Source organism: Canis lupus, chromosome 10, assembly GCF_011100685.1.
Source record: "Canis lupus familiaris isolate Mischka breed German Shepherd chromosome 10, alternate assembly UU_Cfam_GSD_1.0, whole genome shotgun sequence".
Lineage (NCBI taxonomy): Eukaryota > Metazoa > Chordata > Mammalia > Carnivora > Canidae > Canis > Canis lupus.
Window position 1 is genome coordinate 48,724,036 of NC_049231.1, and position 27,390 is coordinate 48,751,425.

The 27,390-nt window shown below is 46.9% G+C and overlaps 2 long non-coding RNA genes across 8 annotated transcripts in view; one reads left to right on the forward strand and one right to left on the reverse strand.

The window, feature by feature from the left end:
* The window catches only part of LOC111097728, a 181,561-nt gene that overhangs the window by 106,695 nt on the left and 47,476 nt on the right, over positions 1 to 27,390 (reverse strand). The window lies entirely within an intron of this gene.
* On the forward strand, positions 19,117 to 26,977 carry LOC111097729. 3 transcript variants are annotated; one of them, XR_005365858.1, is made up of 4 exons: positions 19,117 to 19,244; positions 20,171 to 20,468; positions 20,553 to 20,896; positions 26,235 to 26,977. It is a non-coding gene; the product is annotated as an uncharacterized LOC111097729 (long non-coding RNA). The 3 variants fall into 3 exon arrangements; XR_005365857.1 differs by lacking the exon at positions 26,235 to 26,977 and adding an exon at positions 21,198 to 21,454; XR_005365856.1 differs by lacking the exon at positions 26,235 to 26,977 and having other exon boundaries at positions 20,553 to 21,454.

Here is a 27,390-nt window from a genome sequence, read left to right on the forward strand (position 1 = left end):
TGTATCACCCTGATACTTCCCCAGTGGAGTCCCTCAGAGAGCAGAGTGAGCCTCAGCAAAGCTGTGAGTGCACAGGGCTTAACTCAGGGGCACCTCGCAGGTTTGTGCTCCTCGCCTGCTCCTGGGCCCACCCCTGGCCTTCTCCCACAGTGGGAGAACTCTGGGAGGCTTGGGGAGGGGTGGGTGGAGAGGCAAGTGAGGAGGGCTGCCAGGACTCAACCTAAAGGTGGGACAGGGAACAAACTGAGGTCTCTTCAGGGGATTCAGCCCACAGCCCTGCCCCTCCCTGCCCCCCAAACTAAAGGCTAGCCAGACGGAGGGGGAGCAGGCTCCTCAGCTTGCATGGGAGGCCTGGCGGGGAACAGAGCAGCCGCTGGCCACAGAGACTGGTGGGGTGAGGGGACTCTGGGCCCTGAGCAGACGCACCTTAGAGGTCCTCACCTCCTGCCCATGCTCCCCAGAACTCTAGCTCCAAGGCTCTCAGGGCCATCTGGACCAAGCTAAGAGTCAGGGCCCCTCATTTAAGTAGGGACTCATGGTATGGCTGCAGCTTCCCCTCAAGCTCTCAATAAACACAGGTGGAGCATGAATGAACACCAGTCACCAATATTCAGGAGGAAGGGGCTACGATGGAAGGTTCTGGGAAGTGCCTGATGCCCAAGGGTCTTCCTGGGATTCAAGGGGAAGCAGAAAGTTTTTCCACAGCGTTGGGCTCTTTATCTCCAATGTTGCCTATGACACTCCTGCCAGGACTGCCCTCCTGCTGAAATGATGCCCAGGTCAACCCTTCCCACCCACCCTGATGATTCTTCACTCTCAACACAATGCTGTCTACATTGTTCATTCATTGCACACCCTCTAAGATCTGTTTCCTCATTAGTAAAATGGAGATAACAGAGCCTGCTTTAGGATTGGGGTGGGGTGAAGGGTTAAGTTGCATGGGAAGCCCCTGGAGCAGTGGCTGACTTATACTGAGTTCTCACTCAGCGTCAGTCATTGCACTTACTATAACTAGTATTACCGTTAATGCGCCTGGGAGAGCTCTGGGTTTTCCACTGCCAGGTACCTTTGATGTGCCATCTTGGGCCTATGGGCCCGGAGCCAGTAGGGAAGGAGAGACTGGAGCCACAAAGTCCTACTTACTGCCATAGGTACCACTGCTGTCCACTCCTGGACATCGAGCACCCATTCCATGCCAGCATGGCATCTAGACTGGACCTCTCAAACCTTGGCGCACCCACAAACCTCCTGGAGAGCTTGCTAAAGCACAGAACAGCGGGTCACACCCTCAGAGTTTCTGCATTCCTCAGAGATTCCCAGATAATGCATATGTTGCTGCTCCGGGAACCACAGTTTGAGAACCACTGCTCCAGGATATAGCAGACAGGAACTCTGTCATATTGTGTGGATCCCCAGCACCCAGCACAGTTCTGGGAATAGAGTGTTTAGTTACCATTTGATGCTCTGTGTGCACCTCGCTTATTCTGTGATGGGCCAGCACACTGCCTCCTGCCCAGGTGAACCCCACCCTCGTTTTGAGAAGCATGTGGCCTTGACCTACTCAAGCAGCTACGGAGACCACTCAACCCCTGAACCACTTGAAAGGTCCTCTGACAGAGCTGGAGGGCAGCGTCCACCCCTGCCGTGCCCTACACAGGCTCCCTACAGCTGTCTGCCACAACTAATCCCTGACATCTTAACTGTCCTTGAGATGAGAAGGAGCTGGAGGTGAAAGGCAGATGGGGAGACAGGGTGACCGGATCCCAGAGATCGCAATTCTCAGCTTTTCAATGACCTACCAAGCTCTTTCACCCTTTTCCTCCCTTACCTCCTCCTCCTCTTCCTCTTTCTCCTCCTCCTCCTCATCCAGTGCTGCTCCTCCAATGCATTTTCCTGGTTCAGTCTTTTCATTTTTATCTCCTAAAATGTCTTTGACCATGACAAGGCATGACCCATGGCCACGGATGAACTTTCAGTCTTCCTCTCCTTGGAGATAAAGGTTCAGCAGACCTTGGGGGACATAATCCCTCTGAACGGCCTGCCTCCATCACATCTGCCCCAAAGTGGAGAGAGGACTCCTAAGTCTCCCTTGGAAGCGTGGCTCCCTCCTGCATCCCGAAGTGGGGCCCCACTGCAGGCTTCCACCCACTGCACCCCCATGGGCTCATCTCATTTTTGTGGTGAGTGCGGACTCTTGCTCTGTCTCTAAGGAGGTCTACAGTGGTCTCCTGTTGGAGCAAGCCATCAGGAGAAAATGTCAGCACAGCAGAATAGGATTGTTACCTATTCTCTTGGGAAACAAAGTAAGAGAAGAAAAGGAGGGCCAGATTCAGGCAGATGGAGGTAGAGTAGGCAACCAGAGCTGAGGATATTCTACCAAATAGTTTTTTTTTAATAAGCTTTTAATTTTGAATAATTTCAGATTTCTAGAAATTACAAAGACAGTAAAGGGAGTTCCTAGATCCCCTTCACTCAGTTTCCCCTAATGGTAGCATCTTACACAACCTGGGTATGTCTTTCAAAACTAAGTAATTAACATGGGTGGGTTACTATTAAATAAAGTTTACATTTTATTTGGATGTTACCAGTTTACCCACTAATGTCATTTTCCTGTTCTAGGATCCAATGTGGCAAATAAATGTTTTTTAGTAATTCAACAAATTTGTACCATGGGTGCTGGAAAGCCACCACTAAGGAATCATGCCTTTGGAAAGCAGAGCCTTCCTGGTCTTAAGCAGCCTGAACACAGCAGACTCTGGGATGGGTGACCTGTGAAGGTGCTATCAGGCAAGAGCATGCCATTATCTGTCCTCTACAGAAATCCAAAGATGAGATAAGCCGCTGTGTCTGTGGTACAGCATGACAAGAGTCTGTGACTTCCTGGGGGAGGCTGGCCCCCCAGCATGGGCGTGGGGTGGTGGTGGTGGCGGAGGGGCACTCCACCCAGAGTCACACTCCTAGGCATACACACAACATTGCTCTGTTTGACCAAGGACCGGAGGACCTGAAGACTTGTGTACTTGTCCAGGCACTGTCCCTCTTCAGCTAAGAGGCCTTAGGAACTTTAGTGCCACTCTCTGCTTCTCAGTGTCCTGGCCTGCACACCAAAGGGGTAGGCTGCGAGATCTCCAGCCTGCTAGCCGCCTACTGTTTGCCATGCAGAGGGTCCTGGAATCTGACAGACAAGGGCTACGAAGAGACATTGCCTCAGCTACTCCAGGGAAACCAGAGGGTCACTGCTTCAAATCTTATCCCTGAGTCCTCACACCAGCAGTCTAGCCTCAGAGGTCAAGTTCAGAAACCGGAAGCATGGGAGGCCTGGGTGTCTCAGTGGTTGAGCATCTGCCTTTGGCTTAGGTTGTAATCCCCGGGTCCTGGGATCAAGTCCTGCATGGGGCTCACCACAAGGAGCCATCTTCTCCCTCTGCCTATGTCTCTGCCTCTCTCTCTCTGTGTCTCTAATGAATAAATAAATAAATAAATAAATAAATAAATAAATAAATAAATAAATAAATAAATAAAATCTTTAAAAAAAAATGTAGCAGCAGGGATGGGATTAGCTACTGGGAAGAAAAGGCTGGAACTCAGAGCTGAAGCCCCTCCCCATCATCAGAGGCCTAGACACCTGTAGATAGGAAGATGTGTACACCACCTTAGGCTGAAAGTACATAATCAGAGTAACTTGGCTCCCTTTTGGGTCAAGAAAATGCATTCTTGTCTGTTTGTTTTGATTTGTTTTCTGATCCTCCTTTAAGGAAAATGGAAAAGAGAAGGGAAAGCAAAATAAAACACACACACAAAAAACAGTGTTCTCTTAAGCTTGAGAATGGCCAAAGCCTTTGATTATTCAACTGTAAGTTTACAGAATGGTTCAGTTTGAGTAGTTTCTCCATCTATTTATGGTGCCAGTAACAATTAGTAGCACTTCTAGGATTGTTCACAATTGCAGGACCGTTGACACTAATCACCCTCAGTCCCTGGATGCCAGCAGGGAGGGTCTCAACTCTGGGTTTCAGACAGCATGCTCCAAGGAGCTGCCACTCGCACAGCCTCAACCTCCACACCAAACATGCCCGAGATGGATGGGAGACTCTCTGTACAATCGGCATTTGAGGCAGAGGGAAACCTAAGGTTGAACCCCTTGGCCAGGGCTGGGCATCGGATTCACTGGGGGCCCTTTCCAAGAGGTACGAGTCTAGGCCCTACCCACAAAGGTTCCTTTGGAACCCAAGGTCTGGACCCAAGGATTACAAAAGCAGCTCAGTGATTGTGGTGTGTCTCCAGAGTCCCCATATACAGCTGAACAGTACACAGCAGCCCCTGGACCCCTCAGTTAGAACCACTAGATTCAACCCAGTAATGGGGTCAGCTTCCACACAGAAACATATTGGTACAGGATGAAGAAGGCTTTGTCATCAGGGGGAAGTCCTTGTCATTTCGATCCTGGGAAGGAGTGTCAGGCCACACGACTCAGGACCAGTTCAAAATATTGACCTGTGGCCTACCAGTCAGTCAGCAGGGCCTTGCCCTAGAATGACTGGCCCAAGGGGTCTGAACTCTTGAATTCTATAGAGGGAAACTAGAAATGATTTTCTTGGTTAAAAAAAAAAAAATCAAGCCTCACAATATAATTTGTCAAAATTTAGGGGGACAGATCAAAAAGTCTTTTTGTTCCTGATAGCCAGCCCGAAGTCTCCAACCAAGCAGACTAGTTTGGTAGTTAAAGGCACCATACTGGTGCCACATTGCTGGGTTCAAATCCCCAGCACAGCCACTTACTGGGTGATCTTGCACACATTACTACTTTCTCTCTTTCTCAGACTTGATTTCCCCAACTATAAAATGGTACGACCTCGTAGAGTTGTTGACAAGATTAAGTGAGAAAATATGTGGAAAGTGCTGAGAACAGGGCCTGGCCCTGTAAGCTGTAGAAATGTTAATTATTGTTACTACTGGTGCCATATCCTCCAGCTGCTGCCAGTCATTCCTGGGCACCAAGCCCTGAGAAGTCAAGATCTGAGGAGCCATCACAGACTTCCGGATGGCAGCAGCAAAATGAAGACTCTCCCCTCTTCTAGTCCTTTGGACATTTGGGTCTTAGAGGCAGACTGGGTTAGGAAGTATTTAGAACGGCCAGTTGAGTAACTTGTGACACATTCACATGACGGAATGTAATGTGACTGTCACAAAGAGGGAGTGCATATGAATACATGGAGAAGGATATGTGACACAGTGCTGAGTGAAATAAACAGGTAACAGAACAGAATGGCCCCATTTTTGTTAAAAGCATATACATGTAGTGTGTATGAATCATACTCCACAAGTTGAGATATGCAAGAAGTATTACATGTCATTATTTTATTTAAATCAACTCAAATCTGACTCCAAGTTTTACCCTCCCAGCAGGCAGGAAATTCCCTCTCAGGCATTACTGGGGTTTCTTCTACCCAGTGACACATGAGAACCCAGCATGCTAACATGGTGCCCAGAAAATAGGAGGCCAGCCTCTAGCCTCCTGTCTCTGGTGGCTGTGACATCCTCAGGGTCAAGCCCATAGACCCCTTGCAGATATGTGGCTCTTCATGGCTGGGGAGGTGTGTGTGTGTGGGGTGGCACTCTTCAGCAAGCCTGGGAGTTCAGGTGCCTTCAAGCTGTTCCCTGGGGGCAGGCATCTTCTCAAGTGTCCTGTCCTCTCTGCAGGTGCTACCCGGACAGGTCAGGTTCCCTGCACCTTGAGGCCTATCATGCTGGGCTCTGTCTTGGTCCCCCTCCCAAGCCCCCATGCACCCCTTCCTTAATACTTAACTCTTCAGGGAGCTGGGGTTTTCCTGAGAGCCAGAAGTAGGGACAGCTTCTGCTTCCTTCTGCCCTGAAGCTCCGCAGGCGGAGAATGCATGGGTTTAGGCTAGAGGAGGAAGCAGCGGGGAGAACCTGCACTGATTAACAGCACAGTGAATGACTTGCCCGCCTGTGTATGTGTGTGCCTAGGCACAGGCCTGGCCAGTGTGCTCCCAAAGGTAGTTCTCTCTGGTGGGGAGGGGGGATTATGGGTGACTGGAACGTTCAGTTTGCCTTTTAGTTTCTCTGAACCTACTACAGTAAATATGAATCACTGGTATGAAAAGTTGTAAAGCTTGAGAGAAGCATTTGGATTCGTTTTAGAGGCCTGGATGATGAGTTTCTGAGGAAGGAGGAAGCTAAAAGCAGGGGCAATGAAACAGAGCAAACAGGCCCTGTGAGCAAAATGAGTTTCGTCTGAGTGATTTCACCTCTAGTGCACGCTCTTGAGGATTAAGTCCTTGGCGTCTGCATATAAATAGCTGTATGGTGTAAGAGGCACCCTCAGAGCTCTGGGGGGAGAAGTCAAGAGCTGACTGAGCTACTCCCAGTTCCACCGCCCCCTTCACCAGGAATCAGCTTTCCCAAGAGAGCATGGCCTGGGTGGTACCAGCTACTGCCAGCAGTATGTGTGTATGTGTGTGTGTGTGGGGGGGTGTACACATGTAAAATTTCCCAGCAGCCTCCTTCCTGAGTCCCTGTTCATGCATCCTCCCCTGAGCAGCAGCAACACCTCCAGATGTGTTCATGTGTTTCCCTGCCTCCCCTTCCCACAAGCCTTCATGATGCCACAGAACAAAGAGGATCAAGATGAGGATGGGTGTCTCTCATTCTGGTTCTGTGGATCACAGGGTACCTGGCTTACTTGTTTTGGTAGGCTGGCCAGCTGTGAGCTGTTTAGCTTAGGGCTCTAGGATGAGGACTGTTTTTCTTTCAGAATTTGGTTCAGGGGTGAGACAGAGGATTCTGGGCTGAGGACAGCCAGGGCCTGGCTTCTAGGCTCTCATTCCTCACTGCTGGGGCTGGGGATTCCAGCTCCCCCAAGGGTCAAGGATGCTGCCTTTTAGGGAGGGCCAACTCTCTGGACAGAGGCAGCTCATGATCACCCTTTTCCCAGGGCCTAAAACTTTCCCAGAGCTCCTGGGGAAGGAGTCTCAGGGGGCTAGGTAAAACACAGAGGAAATAGGCAGGGTAACAGTCCCTCTCTCAGTCTCAGGGTTGCCAGGACTGTAGAAGGCTGCTTCTTCCCTCCCCACCTCCCAGCAGATTCCAGCATCCCCGGGTCATGCAGTATGTGGGGTCCTTGAAGACTCTTTGATCTTTAGACCCTCAAATCCACTGGAGTGCCAGGCCATAAATATTGTGCTACCACCTCTGTCACCAGCCCTCCAGAGTAACAATATCTATGCTTTTAATTCTGGCTTAGATTAACAATGCCTAACGTCTTTTTAATGATTCCCGTGTCTGGGCTTTTCCCCCTAACTTGATTGGAAGTTCTTTTAGAGTAGACACAATTTTCCCACAGGACAAAGCATAGGATATAAAAAAGGACCAGACATTCAAAAAACACCCTTGTTAAATGATTAACCTGGATGCATAGGTGGATAGGAGGTAGACAGACAGGTGGATGAATGGCAGACATCCTTCATAGAGGTCTTCCCATAACAGGAACAGTTTTTCCTGTGCATTTATCCAACAAATATTTAGTGTTCACTATACATTCTAGTCATTGTTCTAGGCCCTTGGGATGAATCAGTGAACAAAAACACAAGAGTCTGCCTTCATTAAATTTATATTCTATCAGGAAGAGACTTACAACCAATAAACATTAAAAAATAAGGAATTTCATGGCATGTCAGAAAGTGATAACTACTATGGAAAATAAGCAGAATAGGGTAAGGTGGGTTGGGATTTAAGTAGAGGTAGGTTGTAGGGTATATGGAGTCAGAGTAGGTCTCATTGAAATGGTGACATCTGGGCAAAGGTTTGAGGGAGTTGGGGGAGTAGGTCATGTGGCTATTTGGAAAAGGAGCATTCTAGGAAAGTGAACAGTGTGTTTTGTACCGTGGAGGACACTTGGGATCTTGAGGAATTGCCATGTGGTCACTAGGATGGAATGGCATACATGAGAGGAAGGCAGTACGAAGTAAGTTCAGAGAGGTAGAGTTGAGACAGACTTCCCTATAAAGTCTTAGGGAAATGGGAGCCATTGAAAGGTTTTAAGAAATGACATGATCTGATTTAAATTTTAAAGGACTCCCTCTAGCTGCTGTTTTGAGAATAGACTGCAGAGGGACAAAGGTGGAAGTAATTAGGAGGCTTTTATAATAATCCAGGTGAGAAATTTTAGAGGCTCCAATCAAGATGATAGCCATGAAGGTGGAAAGCCTAAGCAATTGAAAGAATGGAGTTGCCATTAAAATGGAGATGGCTGCGAGTGGAGCAGGTTTATGAGGTATCAGTAGGCACGGGGACAGATCAGAAGAGTAAATTGAGTCGAGGTATCTTCTCTATGACATCCAAGTAGAGATCTTGAAGGCTGAAGGTATAAATTGAAATTTGGGCATCATCAGTGATATTTGATGTGCAAAGCCGTGAGATCAAGTGACATCACCAAAAGAATTAATGTAGATGAAGAAGAGAAGGGGACAAAGGGGCCTGAATCCTGGGGTATATAAACCCTAAAAGGTCAAGGAGATGAGGAGGAACCAACAAAGGAGACCAGGAAGGAGTAACTTGCAAGGTAGAAGAAAGACAATGACAGCATGATGTTCTGGAAGTCAAGTGGAGAACATGTATCAAGGAGGAAAAAGTGGTCAGCTTGCATCAAATGCAGTTGATGGGTTAAATGGTCAAGACTGAGACTGAGTCCAGCAATATGAAGGTTGGTAAGAGCAGTTTGTTGAGCACTGGGGGCAAAAGAGTGATTGGGGTGGGTTTAAGAAAGAAAGGGAGGAATCCACACGTTTATGGTCAACTGATCTTTGACAAGGGTGTCAAGAACATACAAAGGGGAAATGACCATCTCTTCAATAGTTGGTGCTTGGAAAACTGGATATCCACATGCAGAAGAATGAAACGGGATCTTTACCTAACACCATAGAGAACAATTAACTCAAAGACTTAAATGTAAGAAAAAACTTTTAAAAATAAAGACTTAAATGTCAGATCTGAAGCTGTAAAACTAGTAGAAGAAAAGCTTCTTGGCATTGATCTTGGCAACAATGTTTTGGATCTGACACCAACATCAAGGCAACAAAAGCAGAAATAGATAAGTGGAACTATATCAAACCACTAAGCTTCTGTACAACAAAGAAACCAATCAACAGAATGAAAAGGCAACTTACAGAATAGGAGATGGGAGAAAATATCTGCAAACCACGTATCTGATAAGGGTTAATATCCCGAATATATAAGGAACTCCTACAACTCAACAGTTTAAAAAAATGTTAAAAATGGGTTAAGGACCTGAACAGACATTTCTTAAAACAAACAAACAAACAAACAAACAAATGACCACTAGGTTCATGAAAAGGTGCTCAACATCATTGATCATCAAGGAAATGCAAATCAAAGTTAGAAATGAGATATCACCTCAAACCTGTTAGAATGGCCATTATCCAAGAGACAAAATATAACAAGAGTTGGTGAGGATGTGGAGAAAAATGAACCCTTGTGCACAGTTGGTGAGAAAGTAAATTGGTGCAGCCAGTATGGAACTCAGTATTAAGGTTCCTCAAAAAATTAAAAGCAGAGCTACCATATTATCCAGCAATCCCACTTCTGGGTAGATATACAAAGGAAATGAAATTGGTATCTTGAAGAGATATTTGCACTCACATATTTATTACAGCATTATTCATAATAGTCAACATATGGTAAGTCCTAAATGATCTATCTCTCCCTACATATATATACATATATACATATATATATATACACACAAACATGTACAATGTAATAGTATTCAGCCTTTTTTAAAAAAGAAAATCCTCCCATTTGTGACAACATGGATGAACCTGGAGGACAGTATGCTAAGTGAAGTAAGCCAGACACAGAAAGACAAATACTGCATGATTGCATTTATATGTGGAATCTAAAATAGTCAAATCCATATAAGCTGTGAGTAGTATATGGTGGTTGCCAGGAGCAGTGGTAGGGGAAGAGGAAATGAGATGTTGGTCAAGGGGTGCAACATTTCAGTTATACAAGATAAATAGATGAATGCATTGTGGAGATCTAACGTATAGCACAGTGATAATAATCAACAGTACTGGGTTGTACACTTGAAGTTTGCTAAGAGGATAGATCTTAAACCTTCTCAACACACACACAGGGACTATATAGAGGTGATGAATAAGTTATTGACCTTGGTTTTGGTGATCTTTTCACAATGTATACCTATAACAAACCATCAAGTTATATACCTTAAATAGAAACACATTTTATATCTCAATAAAATTGTTTATTCAAGCAAGACTTGGAGGAAACAAATTGGAGATAGTAAGTACAGACAACTTCCTGGAGAAGTTTTGCTGCAAATGGGAAGCAAACAAAAAGTTGCAGGAGAAGTGGGCTCAAGAAGAGGGCTTTATAAAATGGGAGAGATGATCAAACACCTGTATGCATGGAAAGGATTCAGGAGAGAATAAACAATCGTAAATGGAGGAGAGAAGTGGGCAATATGGTGAAAGCAATGCCCTTGCGTAGGTGACAAGGGTGAGATCTGATGTACAGGTGGAGAGGTTGCTCTAGAGAGATGCACAGAAAGATCAAGTTACAGCCAAGGAACCAGAGGACATGAGGGCAGATCCATGCTGGGGTCGAGGGAGATGTGTTGGTGGAGTCTGTGGGAATTCTCTTCTGATTATTTCAACTTTGTCGTAAAGAGGGAAGCAAAGTCACACCGGAGAAAGGTGTTCAGGGGCTGGAGAGAGAAGAGACAGTGTAAAGTCCTCACCTAGGGGAGTGGGGGAGTGAGTGGACAGGAGAGGATGGTGACCTGGCAGCAACTGAGGCCTTCTTGAAAATTGTGGGCATGAATTTAAAGTGAGAGCTGTCAGCATGGTTGCATTCTATCCCCAAACCTGCGTGGAGGAAATGGGGAGTTGGATTTAACCTTGGTTGTGGTTTTGCCAAGATAGTACAATGAAACAAAAGGGGAAAGGGAGCGATTATAATGATTGACTATGGAATTTAAGTTATATTCTAGAAAGAAGGGCTTCCATTTTAGTAAGCAGGGATGTATGAGGTTTTTTTCTTTGCTAAGAGTGAGTGTGGATGGAAAAAGTCTGAGACTAACTGCCCTGGGGGCCATCATTAACTCAGTGGCTCCCTGAGGATTTAATGGAGGTGACCTGCCTCCCAAACTTGCCTTCATACTCAGTTTGCCAAGAGGTGTGTTATAGCACAGGGGTTGGAAGTGGAGCAGGGAGGCGAGGATCCATCCTGTGTGTACCAGGCTTTCTCTTAGGCTATCTGCGGGGCACTCCAGTCACTCTAAAGACACAGCGCTCCCTGTCTCATCAGCAAGCCTCGCTTCACTGGGAGTGGTGCTAGCAGTGACCCTGACCTCAGCCAGGTCTCAGCTTCTCCAATTGGACCCAAGTAGCTCTACTATTCAGCTGCTTACCCCTGTCCTCCTGCCTTCCTTCTTATGGCTCACCTCTCCCCGCCATTTGTAAGTCCCAGGACAGCAGCCCCATCTTCATGTCCTCTGGATTCCCAGGAGTTTCTGAAGCCCTGCTCCTGGCTTATATGACCCAGTCCTTGGCTGTTCTGCATCATTCAACCCCCACTCTTCCCTTTCCACTCTACCCAACTGGCCCCATCCAGCATCCGCACCTCAACAGCACCCAGCCTCATTCCCACATACTCAGCCCCAGAGTTCATTGGCTCAGCCTCATTCACTCACTGGGAGACAGTCAATCTCTAGGCCTGTTTCTACAATTGTGATGACAATCATAACAACAGCATTAACTGCCACAGTACAACTATTGAGAAGGTGTGCTTACTGCTATGTTCACATTCCCAGAAACCTCAGATGTAGTAGGTAGAGCCTCACATATAGTAGGTACCCAGCAAATAGCTGAGGAACAAAGGGATAAATGAGTTCCATCTACCAAGTGCTTATAAAGTCTTAAGAATGGCACTGTCTTTTTACATGCATTACCTAATTTTTATCCTCCCAACAACCTCCCTCAATGCAGGATATGACAGGTCCTAATTTATGGATGGGGAAAATTAAGGCATTAAGGAGTCACATAGCTAATAAATGGCACAAACAGAACTAGAACCCTGTTCTGTCTTTTAAGTGCATTACCTTATACAGATCTAGCCCACTGAGTCCCCAAGGTCACCCTTTCTCTCCCAAAGGCAAAACAAGAGGTGACAATTGAGAGCACCCAGGCCAGAGCCCCCTGGCAGTCAAGCCATGTTTCATGATATGTGAATAAGAATGACAGGGCCCTGGCTTCCAGAAATCCCTTGGGCACCCTGCCCCCAGCTTTGGGAAGCCAGGCTACAGTGATAGCTCAGCCTCCTCAGGCAGCTCTGCCCAAGGAAGGGCAGATGACCATCCAGAGCTCTGGCCAGGGACCTCAGAAAAAATTCCTCCTGCTGGTGACCACCCTCAGTCCCTTCCCTCTTGTTGTGCATGCTAGGCCAGTATCTTGGATACGAGGTAGGATTCAATAATTTGGAATCCCAGATGCCTGAAATAGATGCAAATAGTTGTTCCCAAACATTCATTCTCTGTTGCTATTTATTTATTTATTTATTTATTTATTTATTTGAGAGAGAGAGAGAGAGAGAGAGCACAGGGAGAGGGAGAAGCAGATTTCCTGCTGAGCAGGGAGCCCAATGCGGGGCTTGATCCCAGGACCCTGAGATCATAACCTGAGCCAAAGGCAGACACTTAACTGACTGAGCCATGCAGGCACCCCCATTCTCTCTTGCTTTATAATAGAACTCCTAAGTTCTAGACAGGTGTATGACTGCCTAGCTTATTATGGCCACAGGATAACACCAGAAGAAATACGTTCCTTTTCCAGATCAGTGATTCTTTTTTCATTTTAAAGATTTTATTTATTTGTTTGTTTGTTTATTTATTTATTTATGAGAGAGAGCACACTTGAGCTGGGGGAGGGGCAGAGGGAGAGGAAGAGAGAATCTCGAGCAGACTCTGGGCTGAGCGGAGCCAGACATAGGCCTGGATCTCATGACCCTGAGATCATGACCTGAGATGAAACCAAGAGTTTGATGCTTAACCAACCGAGCCACCCAGGTGCCCCTGAATCAGGGATTCTTAACCAGGGATGGTCCTACCCTCTCCACCCTAAGACATTTCTGGTTGTCACAACTGGGGGTGTTCCACTGGCAGAGGCCTGGGATGCAGCTAAACATCCTACAATGCACAAAACAACCCTCCACAAAAAAAGAATTATCTAGCCCAAAGTGTTAACAGTGTCAAAGTTGAGAAATTCTATTCTATATCATGCCCTTAAAAGGAATGTACATGCCCTCCTCTGGTCCTTTCCTCCTTTTCCTCTAGGCTAGAAGTTGAGCAAAACTGGACCAATGTCCTTGGACCTAGGAACACAAGCCAGATGCTTGAGGGTAGAAGAGCAACAGTCCTGGACTGCCTGCCTCTGCTATTACTGTGAAAAAGAAATCACCTTCTCTCTTGTCTAAGCCATTATATTTGGGGGTACTTTTATTATAGCAGCGTAGCCCATACCCTCACTGATACAATGAGTTTTAAGACAACAGCACCAGGACCCCTGAAATGGCTTACACTGTGACCAAGTGCCTCCCCTTGCCCTTTGGCCCAGGCCCCCAGACCACCATCTGATGCTTGTCCAAGATGGCCTCTCAGTCCAGGCTAAACAGGATTCCAAATTTCATATAATTTCTTTTCTCTTAGTCCCTGTCCCTCTTGCTATTTCTTTCTATAACACCTCGAGGCAAGCAGAATAATGCCTCCCAGACCAGTCTGTGTCCTAATCTGGGGAACCTATGAATGTTTTGCATGGCTAGAGAGAGTTCAAGTTTTTGATCAGCTGACTTTAAGGAGGGGATCCCGAATTACCCAGGTGAGCCCAGTGTAATCACATTGGCCCTTAGAAGTGAACGAGGGAGGTGAGAGAGGTTAGTGTCAAAGTGACAGAGTAAGGAGAAACTCAACTGTCCCTTGCTGCCTTTGAAGACACCTTTGCTTTTCAAAAAAGAAAAATGCAGCCACCTAGGCAGCTAGGTGATAGGTCAGTCACCTAGGCGACCTCTAGGTGATAGCCATACTAACTGGAGGCAGAATTAACCAACCCTCTAATTCCAAAGTGTTTAGCTCTGGGGAGGGGGATGGGGGGCACGAGCCCAAGGCATGTGAGCGGCCTCTAGAAGCTAGAAGAGACAACGAATGGTTTCTCCCATAGAGCCTTCAGAAGGAACACAGCCGTACTGACGCTCGATGTTAGCCCAAGGAGACCCATTTACAGACTTCTAACCTCTAGAACTGTAAGATAATAAATTTATGTTATTTTAGGCACTAAATGATAACCTATTAAGCACCCACACAAGTATTCAACCTTTCTCCCCTTCTTCTTCTTCCTTCTCTCTCTCTCTCTTTCCAATTTAGCGGCTAGAACTCTATTTATTCTCTATGGAAGCTTGAGCCAGGGTGAAAGACCCAACACCTGAGAGAAGAAATGGATCATGCTAACTGGAGTATGGGCTGGGTTCTGCAATTCCTGGATTCAAAACTAGGTCCTTTTCTCATTTGCTTTCAGAAACATATATTTCATCTGCTCCCAAGATCCTGCAGTAAGCAGCCTGCACTGCTTGTCATGGAATCCAGGCTGTCACTCGATTGTCTGTGTTTCCAAAGGGGTATCTGCTTAGGGCCAAGGCGACCGCTAGGTGATAGCCATACTAACTGGAGGCAGAATTAGCCAACCCTCTAATTCCAAAGTGTTTAGCTCTGGAGCACAAAAAGTTAAACACCTTCTTGCAACACATTATAAACATGTCAGTGTGTTTAACATGTTAACTGTCCTCTGTTCTCCTGCCCACGTGTTTAGAAAAGAAACAGGTTATGATGTTTAACTAGTAAATGGATGTATGTGCTCATAGCAGCTAACACTTTTTAAACACTTGTGGATGCTTAAAATTATGATGTGTTTAAGATTTGAACACGTTTGCTTTTCTACACTCTTAATCCAATGAGTGGCTGGCTGCATTTTTTTTTTTTTTTTTGAAAAGCAAAGGTTTATCCACCTTGCAAAGGCCAGTCTGCAATGACAAGTTCTTAGAGCTGCCAATTTTTTTTAAAGCATTTTTTTCCATATACAGACCCCCTCCTCCAGGGTAAAATGATAACTAAGAGAACATAAATAATGTCATTCTTGAGAGGTTGTCTAGAGTTCTATTCAGTCAGGGAATCTAGATGGTTTTACTGGCATGGGCTAAGAGGCTTCACCCATTTCTCTATATAGTTCTGAAAATGAAAACCAGAGAGACTCCAGGTCCTGCCCAGGCTACAGAACTGACTTCTCAACCCAGTCTGCCCAAACCAGTAGTTGGCAAAGGCATTATTTACTCCCATGTGCCTTCTATTGTGGGCTCACTGTGCGTGATCACTGAGAGAGTCTCTGGGGGTGGCAGTCCATCTGCCTTCCTCTGTCCCACTGGGACCTCTTTACTCTAGGCCTCCACTCATTCTTGTCTGATGTCTCCAACAATCTCCCCACTCATCTCCCTTGTCCCCCCGCCAGTGTCCGCTCACTTTTCCATACCCGACTTCCAACCACAACCCTGCCTGTATGTGGCCATCAGACCCCCTTCCCTAAGCAGTCTCATTTCCTGCCAATGTGTCCCTCCCTCCCTATGCTTTAGCCACCCTGGCCTTCTTGTAGTCCTTGCTGCTTCTTACCTCAGAGCCTTTAAATATTCTGTTCCCTCTGCATGAAAGCTGTTCTTTTCTTAGTCCTCTTCAGCCGGCTGTTTTAGTCAACAGTACTCCAGGAAAGCTTTTGCTGACTCCCCCCAGCACCTCCGGCCTGGACAGAGGTGCTGCCCTAGCACTCTGTTTCTTCCCTCTAGCACGGATTACCACACGTTTGGGTTTGCCTGCCCCGCTCAGCCGTGCCTCCTCCTCTCCCTGTCTTCTCACTGCCGTAAGCCACCCATGAGGCCAGGGCCTGCTCCACCTAATGCTGGACATAGGCTGGACTATGGTTAGCACCTAGTGAATGCTTGCTGAACGGCCAGAGATGGGACTTGCAGCTCTGTGGGCCATCTCAACGTCAAAGGGAAAAGATTGTGTCATGAGTCGGGGCTATAGTTTCTGACCTGGGGCAAGCCCTTTCATTTCTCTGACTCTCAGCCTGTCTGCATGTGGAGGGGCACCAGATCAATTCAGTCAATGCTTACTGACCTGGCACGGTGTACAAGAACTCTACTAGGCTCCCTATTGCCTGCAGAGATGGAAACCTCAAGGGGCTCGCCCTCCTGGCCCTGTGAGGGCTTGCAGTTTAGTGCACAAGGTAAGACTTGCACAAATAGCCCCAATACAAGGCAAATTTGATAACACTCCGAGATTATTTGAAAGGACTACGGAATGCATAGAAGGACCCACTTCCATGTGACAGGCGGAGAAAGCCTGTGGAAGAAAGGACATTTGGGCAAACCTTAGAACAGATAGGACTTCAACAGGCCAAAAGGTGGGGGAAATGAGGAATTTTATCAATGCAGTGACATTAAAGGCCCAGAGATGGAGAAGCCTGGGACATGCTCATGGTGTGTCCAGGATCCTGCTTGGCTGCCATGTAAGACGCAGAGGAGGAGATGAAGCTGGAGAGGTAGACTGGAATCATGGCAAGAGGCCCTGAAATGTCACTCAGGAGTCTGAAATAAATTCATAAGGTGGCAGGGAGCTGCTGGAGGGCTGGGAGCAGGGGAGCGACGATGAGAGCTTCACGTAGGGTATGAGGCCAGCTGTGGGGCTGGGGCTGGGAGGCAGCTATCATGAATCAGGAGAGTAGGCAAATGGCAGTGAGGAAGGCAGGGAGAAGAGGAGGCAGAGACGGGAGACCAATGAAAGACGGAAGCAGCAGGATTCAGGAGCTGATTGGGTGTGAAGTTGGAAAGAGTGACGCTCAGGAACACAATGCTGCAACGAATAAAAACAGCGAACATGGGAGTAAGGGAAGTGGGTAGGAGCTGGCCTTCTGCAGATCGCCATGGTTCCTCTGCAGTTTTCTGAACCAGGTGACTTCTCGGGAGGTATATTTAAGACATCCAAAGCTCAGATGATAAAACAAACCACTCATTTTCTGAGAACAGCACTATAGCAGGTGTCCTTCAGTTTCAGAATCTCAGCAGATTAGGGCTGCCAGCTTGAGACAACTGTCTGCTGGTCAGGAGGCCTGGTGTTTACACCATGCACCTGGCAAATGCGAGTCATCAAACCATGTGTGAGATACGGGGTCAGAAGAGTGGAGACTGTGTTCTCCTGCCTGCTGCAGGTACTCCGAGGAAGGTTTTACTGGCATCTGTGAATCCTCAGTTCCCATCCCCTTACTGGCAGCAGGCGGTCTACACTTTCCAAGCCCTTTAGAGGCAGGTCAGAGCCAGACGCTGGCCTCTGGCCCCGGGCTGTGAGAGGAAGGAACTTCCAGCCCCAGGCAGGAAAATGTCCCTGCAAGGTTTTCCCTCTCTCTTCTGCCTCATTGATGAAGGAGACCACATGGTTTGCACATAGACCCCTGGGCTGCTATATGGAGGGCATGTGCTTCTCAGAGTCGCCAGGACCAGTAGAAGTAAGAAAGAAACCTGTGTGTTACACTGATATCCAAAGATCGTGTATGGGAATGGGACCTATACAACATTTTTCATCTATTTCAGTGACATTTCAGCTCCTATCATAGACTGGTGACTGTATTCATTTCCTATTGCTGCTGTCACAAGTTACCACAAACTTGATGGTTTAAAAACAGTACAAATTTATTCTCTTAGAGTTCTCGAGGTCAGAAGCCCCAAAGCAGCCTCACTGGGTTAAAATCAAGGTGTTGGCAGGACTCACTCCTTCTAAACTCTAAGGGAGAAGCTTCCTTGCCTTTTTAAGCTTCTAGAGGCCACCTGCATTCCTTGGCTCATGGTCCCCTCGTCAGTCCTCAGAGCCAACAGCGTGGCGTCTTTAAATCTCTCTTTCTCTCTTTTGATCTCTGCTTCTGTTGTCACATCTCCTTCTATAACTCTGATGCTCCTGTGTCCCCCTATCTAGGACCTCTGCGATTACATTGGCCCAGCCAGATAATCCGGGATAATTCCTATCTCAAAATTCTTAACCAACTCACATTTGCAGAATCCTGTTTACCACATAAAGTAACATATTCATAGGTTCAGGGGAATCCATCACGGACATCTTTGGGGGGCACATTATTTGGCCTTTGACAGTGATTATCATTATCTTACATCTGATCCTTAATCCCAGTATGGTGGGATGTGGCCCACAGCCAGATGGTCTTCCCCCAGGTAATATTCCTCCCACATCACCTATAGCCATGCATCTTTCCTTTTGAAACACATATGAGAATTGTGTTCCACATATGAGAATTGACTATGGGGGAAACAATCCAAATGAGGATAAGCCTTATGCACAAAGATATGTATGAAGCATTACAGGTTTTGTTATAAAAAAGATTGGAAACACTTAAACATGCAGTAATAAGGGAATGTGCCAAAAAGTTCTAGAATACTTGTGTTTGAATATTAGGCAGCCATTATAAATGATTATGACAAATGTTGAAAACTGAAGCCCTTTATAATGTTTAAAGCAAGTTGTACACTTACGTATCTCAATTCTGAGAAAAACATGTAGAGAAGAAAATTCTGGAAATGTATACACCAAAATGTCAACAGTGTGGGGTTTTTCTTCTGGAGGTCTGGTCTCACTTTTATTTTCTTCTTTATGCCTTTTTTAAAATAATTTCTACCAAGAACAAGGACTACTTTTGTTATCAGAAATCTGTTGGTGATAACAGCAGGTCATCAGACTGGAAAGAACAATCTGGCAATCATGGAGATGACTATTAATGAGGAAAGGTGCTGCATTTTCTATTTCAAGTAAGCACCTGAGGATCTGTGGCTGTATGATTCCTGCTCAGACCCTAAGGGGTCCCTTCTTTCTGGGATTTGTCTTGAGGGAGCAGCTAGGACTTCTGCAGATGGTACAAGGACCCACAGGACCACCCTGAATGATGAAGTACAAAGTTGGAGATGTCATAATGATGGTTACCCACAGGTTTCTGTTGAGCTCAGCAAGGAGATGATCAGAGGAAAATCTTCAGTGTGAATATGTAAAAGTTCATCATCTTCCAGGGTGGCCAGAGCCAAAAACAAACACTCAGGTAACAGTTCTACTGAACAAGGGCAGTGCTGGTCTCAGACCTCATCATCCCCAAGATGAAATGAGTGTCAGCCCACGTGGTAGAGGGAATGGGAAAATGGGCACATTCAAGGACTGCCAGAGGAAGTGTAAACTGGTAAAAACTAGAAGGCACCAGGCAGTGTGTATCAAGTTGTAAAAATGTCTGTGTCCTGTGGCCTGGTATCTCCATGTAAAGGAATTTATCCAAAGACAGGGAAAATAATCTAAGTGTCCAGTTTTATGAGCTCTGCATGGTGGAATATTATTCAGCCATTAAAAATCATGTTTGAGAAGAATATTTAAGAATATTCTTAAAGAATATTCTTTAAGAGAGATATTTATAACAAAATGCTGTTTAAAAAAAGCAGAATATAAAACAGTAAATATAGCATAATGCAATTTCTTAGCAGACAAATATATAAACAAGTAAATATATAAATAGATGGCCCTAAAAAAAGCCTGACTTATACCAAAATCATATAATGTGATTGAATGATAGGTTATTTGCAGGAAGGTTGACATGGGGAGATATTTATCTCAGTTTTTCAAGTTTTGTGCATTAAGTGCATATTACTCTTAATATATACTTATTTTTGGGCTGTTGCTTCCCAAATCGTCATCCCAAAGTTGATTCTACTGATGGAAACCCTGTTCTGCTCCATAGAAGGGACTCCCTTGTCCACTGTCCGGGTCACTGCAAATATGGACTCTCAGGAGGCTATTTGGGTTCTTTAGACTAGTGCAGGACTGGGTGCCAGGGATAATTTTAAGGACTGAACAAGCTTTTCAAAGACAGGATTGTGGTTCCTTTGGTATAATAATTTCCTCAAATGCTTTTGAAATACTTTTGCTTCTGGTCATTCCATGAGCAAGCAACTACTACTAAAACTCTTGCCTATTCAACAGTTTTAGGCCAACAGGATGCCAAGTGCTCTCCATTTAATGGCAACTATCTTGAAGCCATTTGAAACAGACGCTTGAGTGGGAAGACAACACCCTTATGCCCTCCTAGACCACCAGGCTCCCAGTGCTCTACGGAGGAACATCTTCTGCCAGATTCATGCCTTCTCTTCAGTTTGAGGCACAGAAGCAGTTGGCTTTTTTTTTTTTTTTTTTAAGTAGGTTTCATGCCCAGCACAGAGCCCAGTGTGGAGCCTGAACCCATGACCCTGAGATCAAAACCCAAGCTGAGATCAAGAGTCAGGTACTCAACCAATTGAGCCACCCAGATGCCTCAGAAGCAGTTGGCTTTTTAATGATTCTGATCCCCATTTCCAATGTGTTTCAGGGTTTTTCTACATATACTAGGAATTCTCTGATACCAGCTTAGATATCCTACAATTCAACCCAATTCTGACACCTTCTACCGGGAGATAGCACCAGATTCCACAGGCTGAGGGCTCAGTCCCACAAAGACCACCCCTGAGTTCAGATGCCAACTGCAAGTCCAGGTTGTCACCTGTGTTTCTGACCCACTGGCTGGAAATCAGAAGCCATCATCCCTCCTTGGGTTCAATTAATTTGCTAGAGTGGCTTACAGTTGGGAAACCAGTTTTCTGTTTGGATCACCAGTTTATTACAAAAGATGGTAAATACGAATTAGGAGCCAGATGAAGAGACACACAGAGCAAGGTACGGGGAGAGGGACGGAAACCCCTCTGAGCACACTACTCTCCCGGAGTCTCCCTGTGTTTGCCAACCTGGAACCTCTCCTGACTCTGTCCTTTTGGGGTTTGATGATCTCCATTACATAGCCATGATTGATCTAACCATTGGTCATTGGCAATCCATTCACCTCCAGCCCCTCTCCCCTCCCTGGTGGTGAGACTGTAAATCCAACCCTCTAATCACTTGGTTGGTTCCTCTTGGGTGACCTAGGGGCATTCCCAAAGTCATCTCATTAACATTACAAAAGACACATTACCTTTTTCAGCATTTAGGAAATTCCAAGTGTTTTAGGAGCTCTGCCAGGAACTATGATTTCTCATCATAAATCACAATATCACACTTTTGCAACCCAGCAAGACTCCAAATTACTGAATTCTCAAGTCAGTTTAGATTTCAGGCTGCAGGCAGCAGAGCAGCACCTTGGCAAAGCAACATTCCTTACCCTCTGTTCTTGAAGACCAGCTAATGCTAGCCTGATTTTGCCTCATTCTCACAAGATTTAATAAAAGCAACAAGACGCAACCCAACACACAAGAATAGTCTGACTTTTTCTCATTCTTTCTCCTACTACTACAGCCTCAGGCAGCATACATTCTCCTTTCTTAAGGTGCAATTTGAGCAAATATTTTGCCACATAGGACAAGGGTTGCTCAGCAATATCCCAACCCTCACTGACTGGTACCTCAACTTCTTTTTGCGACAAGGCAGGGTCTGAAGCAAAACATGCGTATCCCATTGAATGCTGGCCTCCTAGGTGACTACTTTAAGGAAACAAGCCTTACCTGCCTGTGTACATTCTTATAGACTTAATTTTTAAAATGCCAGCCAATGTTCCTAGAGAGAGATTTTTCTCCACATGCAAATGCCTTTGTCAACAATTAGCAAAAAGCGAACTTGCTTAGCTGCATTAACTGTGTCATGTATTAAGCTGCAATTGTGCACAGCAGGTAGGTCCCTCAATTCCTTGTTAGATTCCAGAGAAATGCCTAATGCTGATTTGATGGTGGTGGGTACAGAAGCTCCACATTCAGGATAAAGTAGAAAAATATCCCCCAGCTCACCATTTCCCAAGTGCCTGCCCAGAATGATGGTGTCTTCCCTCTATGGCTCCAAACAGGACAAGGCAGTCAGGCTTGGCAACCTCGGTGGCCAAGGTGCCAGCTGCGTGTGTGCATGGGATCTGGGTCCACTCACCCTTCTCCACGCGAACCTCCCTCACAGGTGTTGGCCTTCTCACATTTAAACCAGCCGCAGGGAAGAGTTTGCTTTTCCAAGACAAATAAGGCCAGTGGTGACAACAGCTTTGTAAGGCAGCAGAAGCCAGTCCCTATTACCTGAAATTCCCATAGCTGTCACATTCCTGGTCCAGGCTTGTCCCTCCTAAAACACTGAGCGGTGGGGTGGGTGAGAAGGAAGGCCAGTGAACAAGCCACCTGTGAGGTATGATGGGAACAGGGACACCAAAATGCTCTCTGCTCTTCAGGCCTCTCTCTCCCCTGCGCACTCCACCATCTCCATTAAGATTTCCGGTCCTTTGGACTAATCAGTTTCCTCTTGTAAGTACCTGTGCCCAAGCCAGAGAGCTGCTTATGGCCTGGGGGCAGGCTGCAGTGAAGCACCCATCCTCCTCTCTCCTCCAGCCTCCTTCCCTTCTTAGCCCTTTGCCCAGTCCCTATGTGTGTGGTCTCCCCTTCAGCTCCTCTTTCTGGCTACAACTTCCAGATAATGGCTGTCCCCACTCAGCCCAATCCATGGGGCATCATCTGTTTACCCCCCTTGAAGGATTAACCCATCCATCACCAAACACCTCCAAAGGGTTGAGTGAACAGCTGCTTCCCAAGAGGCAGGGGGCAGGACAATAGAAAACTCTGGGTATGGATGAGGATGATGCCAGAGGTGAACTCTGCTCCCCACATAGCTCCAAGGGCTGCCATGATGTTTGACCAGGTTCCCTTGCCCTTTGCCTTCTTCCTCCAGGCCCTGACCCAAAGTCCATTCTCGAGTCTGTCTCAGACTATGAGCTCTTTAAGGAGGCAGATGGGGCCACTGCCAGCACAGGGCCAGATGTAAATAGTTTAAAAGTGACTGAGAAGAGAAGGAGGAAGACAAGGGAAGAGAAAGAACAAAGATGTGAAGAGGAAGAAGGAAAGTGCACCTTTATTCTAGCCTGTGTGCCTCTGTCTGTCCACGCTAAACCTTTGGGAGGTTGCTGTGACCACTCTGACCCTAATTGCTCTCTCCCTTCCCTGGCCTCACCATCTGGCCCCCACCACCTCAGCAGAGAATTGCCTGTGTCCCCACCGTGGGCTTGGACTCCCAGCCTGCTGCCACTGTGGTTATTTGCTGCCTGTGCCTCAGCTCTCGTCTGCTAGTTGCTTCTTCCTTCTCCCCTCTGTGGTCATCAGCCCTTGCTGCAGTTTTTATTCATTGGGTGATGGGGTAGCCAGGGGCTGAGGCACTCTGGTAGCTCCTGCAGAGGAAGGAGAAGTCCAGGGCACATTCCAACCCTGCCGGTGCTGGCGCAGCCCCTCGGTGGTGTAAAATCTCACGCCTGGAGCCCTGTGAGCTCCTGGTGCCAGCTGCAATTTTATTGGTGGTCTGTGACTTCAAAGGCCTCTCCCCCTGCATGGCTGAACCAGCAGGCTGCAGAGCAGAAGGCCTGTGCCCAGGGCACCAGGGAATTCCCCTGGATCTGGACCCAGCCTCTCTGTAGGCTGCCCTGCCTCTTTCTTTTATAGTCACAAAGTCAGTCTGTGACCACAGCAGATGGAGAGGAACCACTTGTATAGGAGACTGCTTTCAAGGACCTGTATGCCCCAGTCTGTAGGCAAGACACTTCTACCAAACATCTATTCAATGTCCCAACATTCCTTCCTATAGAAACTCTTTCAGCATCGAGGTGGGAGGCTGGGCTGTGGTCCGGGTGATCCTAGGCACCCGCCTGACTTTTCTGTGCCTTGTCTATCAGGGGAGTGGGAGTTGATACCGAGGCCTGGCTGACTGCCTCATCACTCTTTGGAGGCTTAGAAATGTCAGGTGTGGGAGAACAGGCAGGAAATCTCCCTGTGGCAGGGACTGCTCCATCCACACTGCTGGCATCCCTCTCTGGCAGAGAGAAACTCAATCGAGTCTTTAAGACTCGAGGCTTTGAGTCTCAACTGTGACATGTCCTAACTGGGCTACCTTGGAGAGTTACCCACCCCCTCTGTGCCTCAGTTTCCTTATAGGGATTAGTTGATACTGATGAAACACTGGACCAGTCACTGGCACTCGGTGGGTGATGCAGACATGCTTGCTAATTCTTTCTAGTAACAAATAGGAGCAATAGGAGCCTTGTGTTGCTTGTTTATTCCACATGAATAGGTTTGTCTGTCGATGAGGTGACAAGCTTCCAGTTTTCTTACCTTCTTCTCCCCACAACACACATGGACACACAGACACATGCCAGCCTGGTATGGTATCAAAAGCAGTGCAGAGGTGAGACCCTGCTAAGTTAGCTCAGGGAAGTCATGAAGCCCCTGCAGAACCAGCCTACTCACTTTTAAAGAGGGGCTAAGGGTAACCTGCTTCCCAGAGCAAGATCAAATTCACATGAAATTTAAGTAAAGCTACCAGTAAACATCAGTGAAGCTCAGTGCTCTGCCTAAGGTAGGCATTTAATGAATGTTCTAGTTCTCTCTTGGCTGGGCGCATGATAACTCAAAAGACACTTGAGGGTGAAGAATATGTTTAAGCTGGGAAGTCAAGGGCCTCACCCTCTACCACAGGCCACACCTCCCAGAGGGGCCACACTTATGAGGCCCTCCGATGGACCAGGAGGGGTGAAGCTCTCAGGGGCAAGGACTGCATCTTCTCCCTCGCACTTGCCAGCAGCTGGTCCAGCTCGGTACAAACAACGCGAGACACGAGCCCAGCAACAGTGACCCTGGCTGTCTGAAATCCTGTCCAGAAGGAAATTATTGAGAGAGAACTGAAGAAAGCAAAGCTGCTCTCAGACACATTCCCAATCTTGCCGGAGATGGAAACTAACAGGGATGGAAACATGACAGCAGAAAAATACAGACCATTTTGAAGTCTGCCCACCTGGGAGTCAAGCCACATTGAAAATCAATAAGGCACCAAGGCCGGGAGCTCGGGAGCCGACTGGATACCTGCTTGTGCCTCCTTTAAAGCAGGGAAAGCTTTGAAGTTGCAGACGACCAATAAAAATACAGCTGGCATTTACAGCTTCAACTCCTCCTTGCCTTCCCTTTTCACCAAGTTGCTAAAGCTGCAGCCCGTAGCCCAGGCTGGAATGTTGGCTCCGGACCACGGGGCCCATGCTGTTGACAAGGACAGTGGCTCCCAGCACGCACTGGCTGGGGACTGGGGAGTGGCTGTAGGCACACTGGCACCTTCCCAGAAAAAGCCTGTCTTGGGTTCCAGCCTGCAGAAGCAGCGGTTGAGGTCCCTGAAAACATTTCAGTAAGGTCCGGCTGTTTTAGAAACTGTCCAAGTCCTGCCCCAGACCAGCCACAGGGAAGCTCTCATCTGCATGGGATGTTGGCTTCCTGTCTCATCCTCTACTTCGCCTGATGCTCTCTATAACGTCTGTAACATCAGGAGAAGGATAATCCTGTGGAATTGACTCCCTTCCTCAATAGGTGGAACAATCAGAACACAGCAGGGTTACCTGACTAATCACAAAGGCAACAGAAGCCGTCAGAGTGAAAGGGAGCTAGAATCCACGTCCCAGCCCAACACCAATGCTCTTCTCATGCTCTTGTTTTCCTCTTGACTGCTCCCAGGAAGCTCTGTGACCTTCCTCTTCATTCCGTACGCGGATAGCACATTCTCAGAGGAGGGGCCCTTGGTCCGGCCAGGGAGACACCATTCGGAGACATAAAACATCCAAGAAAAAAGCTACAAAGCAGTCTTTGGATGGAAGATATTATAGCCTACAACATATATGGGCAATGTCAGGCCTAATGACCAAGCTGAGCTAATGTCAATAAACAGAGAACTATTAGGAAATTCATTAATCAAGATCTTGTTTATACTCCTATTTGTCAACCCAATTATTTGTTTGACTTGTGGCCTCCCAGGTTTATTACGGTCATTTCTGTCATCAATAGAGCTGGGAGGCTGGAATTTCACACATAGGTAGGGCCTGCACTCCTCTTAGGTATGTCGGTTTGAAGAATCAGAGCTCTCATCAGGGCCCAAGGTCTGTCTTCAGTTAACAAATAACCGCTCTTTGTAATCCAGTGGCTCACTGGACCTTAAATTAATTGATTTGCTAATCACTGTTTCCTGTTTCCAGAAGTTGACCTCTGCAGCACTCTCCTGCTCTTGGGGGAATGTCATCAGGAAGAGAATCCAGGCTGAAAACACAACAGCGTGGCAAAGAGGGGACTGTCTGCTGCTCTCTGAGGACACCTGGGGTCCTGCCTCTCCCCCACTCCCCATTTGATCTTTATAGTGTCATCTCTCACTGTCCCCCACCTCTGTGCATTTCCTTCCTGCTCACTTGCTCCTGCTGCCTTTTCCTAGCCTCCGCCCAAATGTCAAGCTCCTCCAGAAGATGTCTCCCCTGACCATCAATGAGCCAGAATGGATCTGTCCCACCTCTGGCTCTTGGATTTCTCAGTCCCAGTGATTGTCTCTGTTCTGTTCCATTGGCACCTTCCACACAGAGCTTTATGAATTTCAGCTGGTAGCTACTGTGTAAATTCTTTGAGGATAAGCTGGCCTTAGGTGTCTCACAGCTCTACATCCCCTCCTTAGCCACACCCCTTCACTAACACACACATGTGCATGTGTACAATCACGCATGCATACATGCAATGCTGGCCCAACAGAGGGTACTCTGCTGAGGGCAACTGTAGCCGTTCCATTAGGGATTTGCCTCCCCCCAAACCCTCTGGTATCGCTGTTGAGGCCCTGCTCATAAGTGAACACAGAACGAATATCACTTTGGTAAGGAGCAACTGTCTTCCCTACTTTCATCTCCTATGTTGAACCAATTTCTAGGGTTTCCACCTTCTCAGAGCCAGTGCTTCCTGTTTGGGAAATAAATGTCAAATGATTTCTCCATTCAAAGTGACGGATCACAGTAGGTTTCTGGGTAGCAGGCAGGGGAGCCCGCCTCATAAAAAGTAGACATTCTTTATTACTTTGAAGGGAAAAGGGTGAAGGGCCTTGTGGGGAGTGGGAGGAAGGGTCAGATTTCTCCAGAATTACTCAGAGCAATATCTATCCTCAGCAGCCACCCTATGAATTCTGACACATCTCAAAAAGTGGGAGTCTGGAAAAAGCAGTCGGAATCTCTTACCTTCTGCAAAAAGCTACTGTGCAGTCTATTCCTTTGTAGTTCAGCTTTGGGGTGTGTGTGTGTGTGTGTGTGTGTGCATGTGTGTGTGTGTTTTAAAAAAAATCAAACCATCTTGGAAAAATCAGAAAGCAGATGCACCCATAAT